The sequence below is a fragment of the Schistocerca nitens genome, chromosome 7, assembly GCF_023898315.1.
Source record: "Schistocerca nitens isolate TAMUIC-IGC-003100 chromosome 7, iqSchNite1.1, whole genome shotgun sequence".
Lineage (NCBI taxonomy): Eukaryota > Metazoa > Arthropoda > Insecta > Orthoptera > Acrididae > Schistocerca > Schistocerca nitens.
Window position 1 is genome coordinate 216,705,478 of NC_064620.1, and position 16,811 is coordinate 216,722,288.

Consider the following 16,811-nt stretch of genomic DNA (forward strand, 5'->3'; position numbering starts at 1 on the left):
CGTGTTGCGTCTTATCAGACGATTTTTCTCAGGCTACACTGTATGTTGTGTAGATCTCTAAGACGGTATCTCTTGAAACCCCAAACACTTCGGATACCTTGGTAACGGAAGCACCTACCATACGGATTCACTTAGCTCCGACATAATGCACTTACAACTACACAGAACACTGGTCTGTTCACGAATGAACTTGTACTGTATTGAGGACATTGCACAGGTGACATTCGTGACCAAATACAACAGCGCCACCTATAGGCTTGACTAAAATGTTCAGGCACGCACTTACCGTGGTCTTTCCATATTTTTGTCCTACCCCTGTACCGTCTCTGTACTACTGTGGCGTGGTGCGAGATTTATTGATGATATCGACATGAAAAGAATTACCTTACCCGTTCTGCTTCCGTATCACGAGATAAAAGGAGTCTTACTTGCGTATCATCCGTCCCTTGGCCACGGCAGCACTAGAGTTCGTCGCTACAGCAGGTGTTTCCGTCAGAAAAAATTGTATAATGAGGAACACTGGGAACGCCTCAAACTCGTAACAGACAAAGTGTAAATCAGTGGCTCTATATTATTAAAGGCTAGCTGGTGCACGGTCCCAGTTAAAAGATGCCCACCTAACAGCTACGAGGGGCATTATCAGTCTGATTTTCAATATTTCATATAACTGACAGAACTTAAAAATTTAAAGTTCTCAGGACACAAAAGAATTAAAGGCATTAGCTTCCAATGGAAATTGATTTAGATCAGTGGGACAAGTTGAAAATTTGTAGACAGTATCTAAAGGTCTCCTCTCTCGGAATACTTCCATGGAATCACATCTAGATGTAATTTAACTTTGTTTATTTAAACAAGTAAACTTCGAACAAAAAGCAGGCTGCTGTTTCTGATGCAGTACAACAAAATAAAATAAACGTTCTCCAGAAATCCTTCTTAGTAATGTGAAGGAAAAGTTCGTCACATACAACTGTTCCTCAACGAATCGAAGATGAGATACGTTATATTGGCCAATGAAAAGAGTATCTTCCAAACAGAATACGTATTCAAAATTCTATCTCACGAGCAGCGCCACTTTTCCATGGCGCAGAACAGCGAGGCTCAGAGCACAGGTCGCGGAAGCTCACGCGTCCGAGGGGCGTGGGCGACGAGGCAGTGTCCGTCAGTCGCTGGCTGGCAAAGACGGAACTGTCTCTAGCTGCTGACGCTGAGGTTCCATTGGCGAGCTTTCCTTGCTCGACATGTTGAGTAGTGTAAGCATAAAAATGCTGTTCCTGTTGTTCCTATGGAGAAGAAAAGAAAAATCTTATCCATGCGAATTGTCTTTGGGTGATGTGGTGATGATATCCCGTGTGTTCTGCGAGAAAATTATTCTCATAGCATGTCAGGTTCGCCTGTGGTGTGGCTGGCGGCCCAGTTCACGGAGGAACCAGTTGGATTTTCGCGCTTTCTCATAAAAGGATCTCGCGATGATCCTGAATCTGTCCTGCAGGAGCCGGATGCCTGTGTCCTCGTGCAACAGGCGAGTGGATTATTCCCTTGGAAGATGTAGATCTCGGTTCTGGATCCCTTACAGCGTTGCGATGAAGGAATCTGCGGCCTTTGTCTACACCACAGCTGTGGTTTCCAACACTAGACGGACCGGTGTTAGGTGCAGACTGGCTCTACGCGACTCCGCTCGGGCCGAAGTACTCGCACGGCTGAAGGTTACAAGTTTCCTATTGGCTGCCGAAGTTGCGGCGGATGCAACAAGAGGTGCACGTCTGGAGCGACCCCTGGTGTTACCTTCTGCTCCTTCTGGCTGGTTACCGGGGTGCCCTCTAGCGGTTGAGCCAGACACCGCGGAGACCAGCCTGAACGCAGGGGTAGAGCTAACAATAACCCGATAAGTATAGATGTGTTGTGGGTTGGCGGCGGCGACGAAGCCGAGAGACACGCCAGTATACAGTATCCAGTATCCGCATTTGCTACTGAGTGAATCTGCATCATTGTACTACACATCGTTCGGGGGATATTATGTTTTATATGTTGTGTCTAGCTCATAAAGCATAGACACAATGAGGTAGCTAGGTGCACGCTAAACTAACGCAGACGGGCGTGAAGTCTGAAACAGGATACTTATTAATGAATAAGAAGAAAAGTACGTAGATGTTACTTAACTTTTATTCTCTTGTTGGAATACATCTCTTGAATAGTAGTAAGCTATAAGCACTGATACAAATGGCGCCTTGCTAGGTAGTAGCTATGGACTAGCTGAAGGCTATTCAATCTGTCTCTCGGCAAATGAGAGGAAAGCTTCGTACGTCTGGTCGCAAGCAATGTCGTCCGTACAACTGGGGCGAGGTCTAGTCCGTATCTTGTGACCTGCCATGTGGTGGCGCTAGGATTGCGATTACACAGTGGCGACACGCGGGTCCGACATGTACTACAGGACCGCGGCCGATTTAAGTTACCACCTAGCAAGTGTGGTGTCTAGCGGTGACACCACATTATACGTGGGAGTTCGATTCTTTAAACAATCAGGAATCGTGTTTTACCGTTATGAATGCATATACAGGATGGTGCATTGGTCGTGACCGGGCCAAATATCTCACGAAATAAGCGTCAAACGAAAAAACTACAAAGAACGAAACTTGTCTAGCTTGAAGGGGGAAACCAGATGGCGCTATGGTTCGTCCGGTAGATGGCGCTGCCATAGGTCGAACGGATATCAACTGCGTTTTTTTAAAATAGGAACCCCCATTTTTTATTACATATTCGTGTTGTACGTAAATAAATATGAACGTTTTAGTTGGACCACTTTTTTCGCTTTGTGATAGATGGCGCTGTAATAGACACAAACATATGGCTCACAATTTTAGACGGACAGTTGGTAACAGGTAGGTTTTTTAAATTAAAATACAGAACGTAGGTACGTTTGAATATTTTATTTCGGTTGTTCCAATGTGGTACATGTACCTTTACTTAAGCGAGTAAATATGCCTATAAAAGTGTGTCTCCCGCCAATTACGAGGGGCCTGTTGAGAAATTTCGTCTGACGCAATTCAGATCACATAACATAACTGTCACGCGTTTCCTTGTGCAATGAGGATGCTCCTGCAGCGTTTTCGGTGTGAAGTGTTTGATCACCCACAATACACACCGTAATTGGCTTCCTCCGAGTTTCATCTCTGCTCAACCGCCGGCTATGAAGACAACATTCTGGCACAAACAATGAGTTGTAGACCAGAGTAGAGAATTGGCAGAAACCACTGACTAGTGCCTTCTGACAGTGGTATTGGAAAGCTATACAACACCACGACAAATTTCTAACTCGGAGCGGCGACGACATATACATATGTATAGCTGGAAGTTGTAGCTAGTCGTTGCAAACTAAACATTTTTCATTGTAACAGTGGTTTCCTCCCGCCGCCGATCGGAACTTACTTTCCGAATACCCCTCGTATTTTGTTTTGAAGATAGACTTTTCATTGATCAAGAGAATGTAATCCAAGCTCTCAAGAATGTATTTTCCTTTCCTTGAAGAACAATTGTTATTGACGAAAATTTCCTTCAAATTACTCAGAAGAATTTCTGGAGAATGTCAATCTCTTTGTGTTGTACTGCATCAGGAACAGCAGACTGTATTGTGTTCAAAGTTTAATTGTTCAATTCACTGGTCTTTCAAAAGTAAAAGATAAAAGGTCTTGTTACAGCATGGGACGCCATCAGTCCACAATTCCGGATTTCGTGTCCTCCAGAGAAAATGAAGTGAAGACAAGAAAACAATTGAACAAGAAGTACAAGTCCGCCCAATCCTTACAGATTCCTAATCAGTGAGACGTGATAAACCGTCATAAGGAACGTACAGGAGAAATATGACTGCACATAAGAGACGAAAGATTCAGACGCAAAGGACAGTAAGTGTGGCAACTGTTATCCCAGTAGCATTGGTGCAGTTCACGAGGCAAGTTGCGACCACGCTTGATTTCAATGGCAGAGGTCAGCGCATATTAACAAAAGAGGTAACTTCATGGCGCGAGCAGAAGTCTGTTGATATGACTGACTGATTCAGTAGTAGTGAAAGCCAGTTTGTGTTAACTAAAGATTAACAAACGAATTAACACCACCATACCTCCAATCTAATGGGCCCTGTCTGAAGTCTGCGTAAGAGTGGGCTCGAAGTCTTGTGAATTGTCGTTGAGCAAACACAGTGGACTACCTACTCCAGAAACAATAGTTCCTCTAGCCAACCTTACTGGACAGGGGACAGTACTGGCCGTTCCAGCGGTTTTTGACTGGAAAAGAAGGGTCGGGAATTTAAGTTGACTATTCTGCGGTGGCACAAGGAACGCGACTGCAGGGAAAGAACAGCCTCCTTCGACTCTGGAAAGTCTGCTTCGAGAAACTGAACGCACGGGATCTGTCTTTTACCGATTTACGCCACCTTGTGAGAATTTTTCAGATTGACTATTCGGCTGATATAAAACTGATGTACCCCCACCATTCGATGGTATGGCATCTAAGTAACACATCGGCGGATTCAGAAGGTCTAAGAAAATTGATATTACTGATATTTGTCTAATAAGTTTTCCAACTTGTTCAGTACTTTTTCGTAATCGGCCCGTTATTACGGATACTAGGTTCGCAAATTTCCCTCGAATATGAATCCGTGATTGAAAATATTATTAGTCAATTAATTAAGCATTCTTACTTTGCAAGGAACTGTAGTATACAGTACCTGAGACCTTCCACGTGTAGGTAAAATGGAAATGCCGTGTAGCTAGGGCCTCCCGGCGGGTAGACCATTCGCCTGGTGCAAGTCTTTCGAGTTGACGCCACTGCGGCGACTTGCGTGTCAATGGAGATGAAATGATGATGATAAGAATAACACAACACCCAATTCTAATGGCTCTAAGCACTATGGGACTTAACAGCTGAGGTCATCAGTCCCCCAGACTTAGAAATACTTAAACCTAACTAACCTAAGGACATCACACACGTCCATGCCCGAGGCAGGATTCGAACCTGCGACCGTACCAGTCGCGCGGTTCCGGACTGAAGCGCCTAAAACTGCTCGGCCACTGCGGCCGGCCTACAAAGCAGGAATCACATGCTGTACAAGGTGAACTTGGTACACCTGACAGGCCCTCTGGGTGTATTCTCTTCAAAGAAGAACAACCCGAGAATAAAGGTGCCTGTGAATCCACACCACACAGTCACATACGGCGAGTGCAGCGGCTCATCGTGCAAAGCACACGGTTTTTCACTACCCCATATTCGGCAGCTCTGTTTATTCACTGCAGCCTGTAGTTTATAACGTGCCTCGTTACTCCTTAGAATATTGCCCAGCCACATGTCATCAATTTCGATCGGTGCCAGAAATCGAAGAGCAAACTCAGATCATTGCCCTGGACCATGAGGTTTTTTAGGTACTACACCGTCTGGATCGTGTACGGGTACCAGCGTAATATAGACCGCAAAACTTTCCGCGCTGTTGATCATGGGCTGGATGACTCTCGTCGTACAGCACTAGAGCTAGCGCTACCTGGGGCACGTGTTGCATGATCAGTTACAGCAAAAGCAACCTCGTCAGTAACTTCCACCGGGATAGTACGCCTTCCAAGTGTTACAAAAAGCTCACCCCGTTTCCGAATTTCATTACCATATTCTTTAAATCATTTAATGACATCGGGCATCTCCTCAGACCTCTCAGTCGGTGGTACTAGACCAGTGCAGCACTGTAATTGCTGCCATTCACAGAAAACAGTTTCACTAACAGCATGCATTCTCTCTTCCCGATAGCTATACTTTCACGCACGGTATGGCTTGTCAAATGACACTGTGAATGTCCTACCGTCATATAAACAGTGTCCAGTGCCAGATCTGTGTCCGGTAGCCAAAACTGGAACAAATTTTTCTCCAGCGTAAATCGCTTCCCCATTAACGCGTTAGTATATCTACCAACTTTCGCTGCCATACGGTAATTACAGCCGATGCTGGACCTCTGTGAGTAGCTCCACTTTTATTGTAACCTCCCGGTATTACTTATATCGACAATTTAAAAAAAATACAAAAAACGATGACGGGCAGAGTTTTTACATAGGAAAGTATTACACTTTTATGTCGCGCAGAAATGGTTACATTTTACTAAAAATGAAAAGTAAAGTTTTTATATGGACATCGCTACATTCAACAACAAATGAAAAGTAAACTTAAATTTACAATTGCAAGCTGATATTTCCTTAATTCAAACGTAATTTAACTTATTTGTGGTTTTTATGCGTCCAAATACTAAAGAAATAATAGTCTTTCGCAGAGACCGTCTGATGTCTGAATAATCCGTCTCGTCTTATAAAACTGCAACCAGTGTTCTCGAAGTTGGTGCTCACCAATCGTTTGGTACAAATACCACATTCTCCATCGAACAATACATTTATCGACAACGTCAGTTTTTATTTTCTATATTTCTCCTTTAGTGCCGCAAGTCATCCAGATTCAGTGTAACCATATGAGCCTCGCTACAAAGCATTTTGTTATTTACGGATATACAGGTAGTGCGAAAAACATGCTACCAATTTCCTTTCGAAGTAATAGATTGATTCAATCACTGTCATTCTCGAACTTGCATACATTGTTCACAGTTTCAAAGCTCTGACTGCACACAGTTTTCTCACCCTCTTTTGCCGGGACGCCTGCTTAGCTCGGTGGTAACGTGCTCGCCTCCCTTGCAAACTGGCCCGGGTTCGACTCCAGGCTGGTTAGAGATTTGTTGTCCTCATCATCATTTCATCCTCATCACCGGCGCGCAAGTCGCCCAATGTGGCGTCGACTGAAATAAGACTTGCACTTGGCGGCCCAACTTCCCGACCAACAGTGCCATACGCTCACTTCCATTTTACCGCGACTGGCCAAAAATATGGAAATAAAGCCAGAAACGCATAATAAATGGAGATGCTAGCGAAGCCAGCACGTTGCATCGTTTTATTTGTCCACGGAAGGCGGCAGTTCATTGTCATGAATACGTTGCAGCGTCAGTCGTTCCGTGTTGTTGCGAGTGCATCACTACGTCAGAGCTAAGTGATTTCGGTCATAGGCAAATTGTTGGTGCTAATATGGCGAGTGCTCTCGTAACCAAGGTAGCCGAAGTGTATGATGTTTCAAGAGATACCATATCGAAGATTTATACCGCATACAGGGAAATCGGAAGACCACCATCCGCTAAGTCACAAAGCGGACGAAAGTATGTGTTTTGAGTGATCGTGACAAACGGTCATTGAAGAGGATTGTGACGTAAAATAACAGTGTGACGGAAAATAACAGGAAGAGTCGCAGCAGGGCCTTATGTCACACTCGCGAACCATGTCAGCAGCAAAACAACACGAAGGGAGCTCCGTAAGCCGGGAATTGCGGGGCGAACTGGAATTCCACAAACCACACGTTAGTGATAAAAATATCTGTAAGAGGAAAACGTGCTGCCAGAACCATAAAAAAAGGACTATGCGGTAACGGAAGAAAGTACACTACTGGCCATTAAAATTGCTACACCACGAAGATGTGCTCGAGACGCGAAATTTAACCGACAGGAACAAGATGCTGTGATATGCAAATGATTAGCTTTTCAGGGCATTCACACAAGGTTTTTCGCCGGTGGCGACACCTACAACGTGCTGACACGAGGAAAGTTTCCAACCGATACACAAACAGCAGTTGACCTGCGTTGCCTGGTGAAACGTTGTGATGCCTCGTGTAAGGAGGAGAAATGCGTACCATCACGTCTCCAACTTTGATAAAGGTCCCATTGTAGCCTATCGCGATTGCGGTTTATCGTATCGCGATGTTGCTGCTCGCGTTGGTCGAGATCCAATGACTGTTAGCAGAATATGGAATCGGTGGGTTCAGGAGGGTAATACGGAACGCCGTGCTGGATCCCAACGGCCTCGTATCACTAGCAGTCGAGATGACAGGCATCTTATCCGCAAGGCTGTAACGGATCGTGCAGCCACGTCTCGATCCCTAAGTCAACAGATGGGTACGTTTGCAAGACAACAACCATCTGCACGAACAGTTCGACGACGTTTGCAGCAGCGTGGACTGTCAGCTCGGAGACCATGGTTGCGGTTACCCTTGACGCTGCATCACAGACAGGAGCGCCTGCGATGGTGTACTCAACGACGAACCTGGGTGCACGAATGGCAAAAAGTCATTTTTTCGGATGAATCCAGTTTCTGTTTACAGCATCATGACGGTCGCATCCGTGTTTGGCGATATCGCGGCGAACGCACATTGGAAGCGTGTATTCGTCATCGCCATACTGGCGTATCACACGGCGAGATCGTGTGAGGTGCCATTGGTTACTCGTCTCGGTCACCTCTTGTTCGCACTGACAGCACTTTGAACAGTGGACGTTACATTTCAGATGTGTTACGACCCGTGGCTCTTCCCTTCATTCGATCCCCGCAAAACCCTACATTTCAGCAGGATAATGCACGACCGCATGTTGCAGGTCCTGTACGGGTCTTTCTGGATACAGAAAATGTTCGACTGCTGCCCTGGCCAGCACATTCTCCAGACCTCTCACCAATTGAAACCGTCTGGTCAATGGTGGCCTCGCAACTGCCCCGTCACAATACGCCAGTCACTACTCTTGTTGAACTGTGGTATCGTGTTGAAGCTGCATGGGCAGCTGTACCTGTACACGCCACTTAAGCTCTGTTTGACTCAATGCCCAGGCGTATAAAGGCCGTTATTACGGCCAGAGGTGGTTGTTCTGGGTATTGATTTCTCAGGATGTATGCACCAAATTGCGTGAAAATGTAATCACATGTCAGTTCTAGTATAATATATTTGTCCAATGAATACCCGTTTATCATCTGCATTTCTTCTTGGTGTAGCACTTTTAATGGCCAGTAGTCTATTTTGACTAGATGACTCTTATGTCACACTGTTTCGAACTTCTGACTGAGATTACGTCCCAAGAGTGAAACATGGCGGAGGTTCGGTGATGATTTGGGTAGCCATACCATAGTATTCCATGGGCTCCATGATTAGTCTGCAAAGTCACGTTACTGCCAATGACTGTGTGACCGTTTTGGCTGATCGGATCCGTCCCATGGTGCAATGTTTATTTCCAAATGTTCCAAGACGACGGGGTCTCTGCTCACTCAAGGGATTTCAGATCGATTCCGTATTCCTGGATTTCCGGAAGGCTTTTGACTCTGTATCACACAATCGGATCGTAGTGAAATTGCGTGCTTATGGAATATCGTCTCAGTTATGTGACTGGATTTGCGATTTCCTATCAGAGCGGTCACAGTTCGTAGTAATTGACGGAAAGTCATCGAGTAAAACTGAAGTGATTTCAGGCCCTTTGCTGTTCCTTATCTACACTCCTGGAAATTGAAATAAGAACACCGTGAATTCATTGTCCCAGGAAGGGGAAACTTTATTGACACATTCCTGGGGTCAGATACATCACATGATCACACTGACAGAACCACAGGCACATAGACACAGGCAACAGAGCATGCACAATGTCGGCACTAGTACAGTGTATATCCACCTTTCGCAGCAATGCAGGCTGCTATTCTCCCATGGAGACGATCGTAGAGATGCTGGATGTAGTCCTGTGGAACGGCTTGCCATGCCATTTCCACCTGGCGCCTCAGTTGGACCAGCGTTCGTGCTGGACGTGCAGACCGCGTGAGACGACGCTTCATCCAGTCCCAAACATGCTCAATGGGGGACAGATCCGGAGATCTTGCTGGCCAGGGTAGTTGACTTACACCTTCTAGAGCACGTTGGGTGGCACGGGATACATGCGGACGTGCATTGTCCTGTTGGAACAGCAAGTTCCCTTGCCGGTCTAGGAATGGTAGAACGATGGGTTCGATGACGGTTTGGATGTACCGTGCACTATTCAGTGTCCCCTCGACGATCACCAGTGGTGTACGGCCAGTGTAGGAGATCGCTCCCCACACCATGATGCCGGGTGTTGGCCCTGTGTGCCTCGGTCGTATGCAGTCCTGATTGTGGCGCTCACCTGCACGGCGCCAAACACGCATACGACCATCATTGGCACCAAGGCAGAAGCGACTCTCATCGCTGAAGACGACACGTCTCCATTCGTCCCTCCATTCACGCCTGTCGCGACACCACTGGAGGCGGGCTGCACGATGTTGGGGCGTGAGCGGAAGACGGCCTAACGGTGTGCGGGACCGTAGCCCAGCTTCATGGAGACGGTTGCGAATGGTCCTCGCCGATACCCCAGGAGCAACAGTGTCCCTAATTTGCTGGGAAGTGGCGGTGCAGTCCCCTACGGCACTGCGTAGGATCCTACGGTCTTGGCGTGCATCCGTGCGTCGCTGCGGTCCGGTCCCAGGTCGACGGGCACGTGCACCTTCCGCCGACCACTGGCGACAACATCGATGTACTGTGGAGACCTCACGCCCCACGTGTTGAGCAATTCGGCGGTACGTCCACCCGGCCTCCCGCATGCCCACTATACGCCCTCTCTCAAAGTCCGTCAACTGCACATACGGTTCACGTCCACGCTGTCGCGGCATGCTACCAGTGTTAAAGACTGCGATGGAGCTCCGTATGCCACGGCAAACTGGCTGACACTGACGGCGGCGGTGCACAAATGCTGTGCAGCTAGCGCCATTCGACGGCCAACACCGCGGTTCCTGGTGTGTCCGCTGTGCCGTGCGTGTGATCATTGCTTGTACAGCTCTCTCGCAGTGTCCGGAGCAAGTATGGTGGGTCTGACACACCGGTGTCAATGTGTTCTTTTTTCCATTTCCAGGAGTGTATATAAACGATTTGGGAGACAATCTGAGTAGCTGTCTTAGGTTGTTTGCAGATGACGCTGTCGTTGATCGACTAATTAAGTCATCAGAAGATCAAAACAAACTGCAAAACGATTTAGAAAAGATATCTGAATGGTGCGAAGAGTGGCAGTTGACCCTAAATATCGAAAAGTGTGAGGTCATCCACATGAGTGCTAAAAGGAACTCATTAAACTTCGGTTACACGATAAATCAGTCTAATCTAAAAGCCATAAATTCAACTAAATACCTAGGTGTTACAATTACGAACAACTTAAATTGGAAGGAACACACAGAAGATGTTATGGGGAAGGCTAACCAAAGGCTGCGTTTTATTGGCAGGACACTTAGAAAGTGTAACAGACCTACTAAGGAGTCTGCCTACCCTACGCTTGTCCGTCCTCTTTTAGAATACTGTTGCGCGGTGTGTGATCCTTACCAGATAGGACTGACGGAGTATATCGAAAAAGTTCACAGAAAGGCAGCACGTTTTGTATTATTGCGAAATATGGGAGAGAGTGTCACAGAAATGACACAGGATTTGCTCTGAACATCATTAAAAGAAAGGCGTTTTTCGTTGCGACGGAATCTTCTCACGGAATTCCAATCACCAACTTTCTCCTCCGAATGCGAAAATATTTTGTTGACACCGACCTAGATAGGGCGGAACGATCACTACGATAAAATAAGGGAAATAAGAGCTCGTACGGAAAGATAAGGTGTTCATTCTTTCCGCGCGCTGTACGAGATTGGAATAATAGAGAATTGTGAAGGTGGTTCAATGAACCCTCTGCCAGGCACTTAAATGTGATTTGCAGAGTATCCATGTAGATTGAAGTAGATGTGGGTGTAGCTCGCATCGTCCCGGTCTGGTTTTGTGAGCACGAGGCCACCAGTCACAGATCTCAGTATTACTGAGCCTTTGTAGTCTGCTTTGAGGAGAGGGGTGCATGGTCGCTATCCACCTCCACCAGTCACCTGCACATATCACTATTTTGCAGGCAGTGTGGTATAAGATTCCCTTGGACACCATATAGAAAGAACTTGTATTTATCCATTCCGAGACTATTGGAAGCTGCTTTGAATGTCAATAGTTTTTTTTTTTTTTTTTTTTTTGCATCGTACTAGGCGCGGTAATGTGTTTTTGGTGTTTCCATGTTTTTGTCCACCTCCTGTATCATTATCTACAGACAGAACCGCTTACAATGCAGCTGATGTTTTATGGATAGAGTCACATAATACGATGTGAACACAGGGATTGCTGATCTCAGCCTATTGTCTCCTCGTCACAGAGAAACTGCCGAACGCTACTGTGCACGGTCACGTCACACGTCATGCTGCAAGGTAGATGCAGCTCATATGGTTCCTAAGCAAGATGCTTAACTTCAACCCCTGTACGTCATCCGCTGCAATGTTTGTGTCATAGCACGATACTAATACAAAGTCTGTAATCTACAAAAGATACAAAGGTTTCTTATAATTAGAACTTAAATTGACTGTAGGAAGATTTACAATTAAATCAATACAATGAATGAATACCCTTAGTTGCATACAGGTGTTGATATATGTCAATGGGGACAGCTGAAAATTTGTGTCCCGACTGGGACTCGAACCTGGGATCTCTTGCTTACATGCAGACGCTCTATCCTCTTTTTTTTTTTTTATCGTTGGGTTTGGCCGTTGCGGACGTCACATGACATCCGTTAAAGTTCGTTTGTTAATCCTTCCACTCAGTTTTTTTTTTTAATACAGAGGCTAACTAGCTCTCTGACCGAACACGCTGAGCTACCGTGCCGGCTTCTATCTGAGCCACCGAGGACACAGAGTATAGTGGGACTGCAGGGACTTACCTCTGGCACGCCTCCCGTGAGACCCACATTCTCAGCTTATTGTCCCGCACTACGTTCGTAGTGCCCCTGCCCATTACACTCATTACTCGCGGCTTTACCGATTCCCGTAAGAGTTCGGGCAATGTGTGTGCATCCGTACATCCATCTTATATATAAGGCTCACCAGCCATTACATCTTCTTCTGTGTGGATGCACACACAGTGCCCGAACTCTTACGGGAAACGTTAAAGCCGCGAGTAATGAGTGTAATGGGCAGGGGCACTACGAACGTAGTGCGGGACAATAAGCTGAGAATGTGGGTCTCACGGAAGGCGTGCCAGGGATAAGGCCCTGCAGTCGCACTATACTCTGTGTCCTCTGTGGCTCAGATAGATAGAGCGTCTGCCATGTAAGCAGGAGATCCCGGGTTCGAGTCCCGTTTGGGGCCACATTTTCAATTGTCCCCGTTGACGTATATCAATGCCTGTATGCAGCTAAGGGTATTCATTTCATTGTATTGATGTAATTGTAAATTCATTCTAACGAGCTGCACGGTCGCCGATGGTATCTGTTCTTTGGGACAACCACTGTGGAGTTGCATTTGCTCTTTGTTTCTTTATGCTCTGCACTTGTAACATTTTGATTTGTAAGTTTTGTCTATAACTAACGCTGTTGTGCCAGTTGTATTATCTGTAGCGCATGCGCTGCTCAGCCCACTCTATATCTACATCTGTATTACGCAAACCACCGTGAAGGGCATGGCTAAAAGGGTACGACACACCGTACCAGTTATTAGGATTTTTTTTCCCGTTCCATTCACGTATGGAGCGCGGGAAAAATGATTGTTTAAATGCCTCCGTATGTGTCGTAATAGTCTAATCTTGTCCTCACAATCCTTACGATAGCGATGTGTAAGGAGTTGTAGTATATTCCTAGAGTCATCATTTAAAGCCTGTTCTTGAAACTTTGTAAGTAGTCTTTCTCGGGATAGTTTATATTTTCGCATTTTAGCGTACCAACAGGCACTTATGGTCACTCGGAAGTCAGTCATCTGCTCAACATGAAGATGGCTGTAAGGCTCATAGCTAACATATCGGAAGAAAAAATGTTGCTGTTCCGGGTGCGAGATCAAAAAATTATAGAAAGTTGATTCTGTATATACGGCTTCCTTTTGCATGTTCTTCCCAGTGAGATTTATATCGTGGATGGCGTTCCGATGATCTGAAGACCTCCCTCAAAGAAGGTTGTATATCACAACTGCATAAAAATTATTGTTGTTTCCCTTTGGTATTATTTTTTTACATGTTTCATTATTTATGAGCAAGTGATACAGAATGTATCATAGACCAGCAACATTTATTTAGCATATTTTATAATATTTAGAAAGTTATCTTAATTTTTACGTAGCCTTTCGTGTAAGAACGTTGCATATATTATAAAAGTACATTATCAAATAACTGTGTTAATTTAAAAAATAATTTTCTTTTACAATGTCGAAAATAGTAGAAAGAATAAACAGAACATATTATCTGACATACTGAAATAATACTGTGTATTTAATTCACCTCCAAACCAGAAAAAGCTAGTTCTATATAGTAAAAGAAACAATGACAAAGAAAAAATTAAATGGCGGAAAAATAAACTGAACTGTTCCGAGGGTAAGCTAATAAAATATTCTTTATACAGGGTGGGTAGGAAGAAAGCAGGTAACATTAAATGATTGTTAAGATTTAATATTGATGTATCAATATTGTAAATGGCGCAAACGTGCAGAACATTAAATAGGATAATGATTTTTCATGCCGCGTAGTGCCGACGGTGGCCACGAGAGGTGAAGAAAGAGGTTCATAACTTTTTGAACAGCATGGCGGCGAGCTGGTATGACATGGGCATACAGAAACTGCCACAGCGTCTACAAAAATGCATCGACAGAAATGGTTATTATGTGGAAAAATAGCTAAATGTTCTAGCTGTAAACTGATGTAAACCATTGTAGAAATAAACAGGTCTATGTACTCATAAAAAAAAGGAGACCTTCCTTTTGGGATTACCCTCGTACTTCCCGCCCACTTGTACAACAATGGCTGCCCCAACATAGGGACACCAACCATTTTCCTTAATCCAATTCACTTATCTCCTACATAACGCCCTCACAATTACACATAACATTGTTCCGGCCAGGACTGACACTTGCAACATATAGATTGCACAGGTACAGGGATGTCAACCTGAGGTTGATTTTCTCTTTTGTTTTATAGCAAGGAGCGACATACCGAATGTTCTGTGACATTCTGATTAAGACGCAGCTGCATAGCATTTGGATCATCTGTATTTATAATCAGTCATATAACTAGTAGTATTCAAGTTTGGGTCAGACTTCATAAGTATTTCAAGAACATTGACAGCAGTAAAATCATTCTGGCTCATTTCCTTTGTAATGGAAGCTGTACTTAAACAAGCTTCCGCTATTGCATACTTCCATTCAAAGGTAATCATGACATTCATTACTCTTCTTTTTTCCCAGTTAATGCAACAGTGGGGCCCCTAGGCATAAAGCTGTGCCCTAAAACAATAAATTTAGCTCCTACTGTTCTAAAATATCCTGTCAAAAACAAGGTAGTTAGACAAAAGTATCATTTCCCAGTTTTTTTTTTTCATTATAATGATATACAACTTTCTTACATGTACCAATTTCGATGTAGTTTTTTCAGGCACATCTTCACCAGTCGCAGAAACATAAAATTCTACACCATTGCTCTTACTTTTCTTGACACTCGGCTTTCAATTTGATCGATCTGTTTCCCTTTCTATGCTTTTCTTTAAGGATACAATATACTTTGCAATGAAACTTACATCAGACACGTCCGCTATTTTCATTGCTATAAACGTTCTTCCAGGATGGCCAACTTTCAAATTACAAATAGGTCAACTTGTAAACAGAAAAAGAGACATCCGTTGGTATTCTAGCATGTCTCATGTGCTGTACCACTTCATTACAGTGAGCCACCAAAATGTGATATACACACATCAAAAAAAGTTTTGCATCACCTCGTTTCCGAGAGTTCCGGAACCTGTATAGAAAATTGGAATAGAGATCAACATAAACATTATTTCCGCCCTTTTTATTGCTCATGAAAACCACACATTGCATGTTGTACCACCATACAGCGAGACCTTCAGAGGTGGTGGTACAGCGTGCTGTACACATCAGTACCTCTAATACCCAGTAGCACGTCCTCATGCATTGATGTATGCCTGTATTCGTCGTGGCATATTATCCACAAGTTCATAAAGTCACTGTTCATCCTGATTGTCCCATTCCTCAACAGCTTTTCGGCATAGATCGGTCAGAGTGGTTGGTGGGTCACATCGTCCATAAACAGCCCTTTTTAAGCTATCCCAGGCATGTTCGATAGGGTTCATGTCTGGAGAACATGCTGGCCACTCTAGTCGTGCGATATCGTTATCCTGAAGGAAGTCATCCACAAGATGTGCACGATGAGGGTGTGAATTGTCATCCATGAAGACGAATGCCTCGCCAATATACTGTCGATATGGTTACACTATCAGTCGGAGGACGGCGTTCACGTATCGTACAGCCATTACGGCGCCTCCATGACCACCATCGGCGTACGTCGGCCCCACATAGTGCCACCCCAACACAGCAGGGAAACTCCACCTTGCTACACTCGCTGAATAGTGTGTCTAAGGCGTTCAGCCTGACCAGGTTGCCTCCAAACACGTCTCCGACGATTGTCTGGTTGAAGTCATATGCTACACTCGTCGGTGGAGAGAACGTGATGCCAATCCTGAGCGGTCCATTCGGCATGTTGTTGGGCCCATCTGTACGGCGCTACATGGTGTCGTGGTTGCAAAGATGGATCTCGCCTTGGATGTCGGGAGTGAAGTTGCGCATCATGCAGCCTATTGCGCACGACGTCCTGTATGCTCGAAAAGCATTATTCAACATGGTGGCTTTGCTGTCGGGGTTCCTCCGAGCTATAATCCGCAGGCAGCGGGCATCCACTGCAGTAGCAATCCTTGGGCGGCCTGAGCGAGGAGTGTCATCGACAGTTCCATGTCTCTCTGTATCTCCTCCATGTCCGATCAACATCGCTTTGGTTCACTCCGAGAGGCCTGGACGCTTCCCTTCCTGGCACAAAGTAACAACGCGGACGCG

At 45.2% G+C, this 16,811-nt stretch overlaps 1 protein-coding gene across 1 annotated transcript in view; it reads left to right on the forward strand.

The window, feature by feature from the left end:
- LOC126194871 (pancreatic triacylglycerol lipase-like) overlaps nt 1-16,811 on the forward strand; it is a 247,020-nt gene that overhangs the window by 138,515 nt on the left and 91,694 nt on the right. The window lies entirely within an intron of this gene.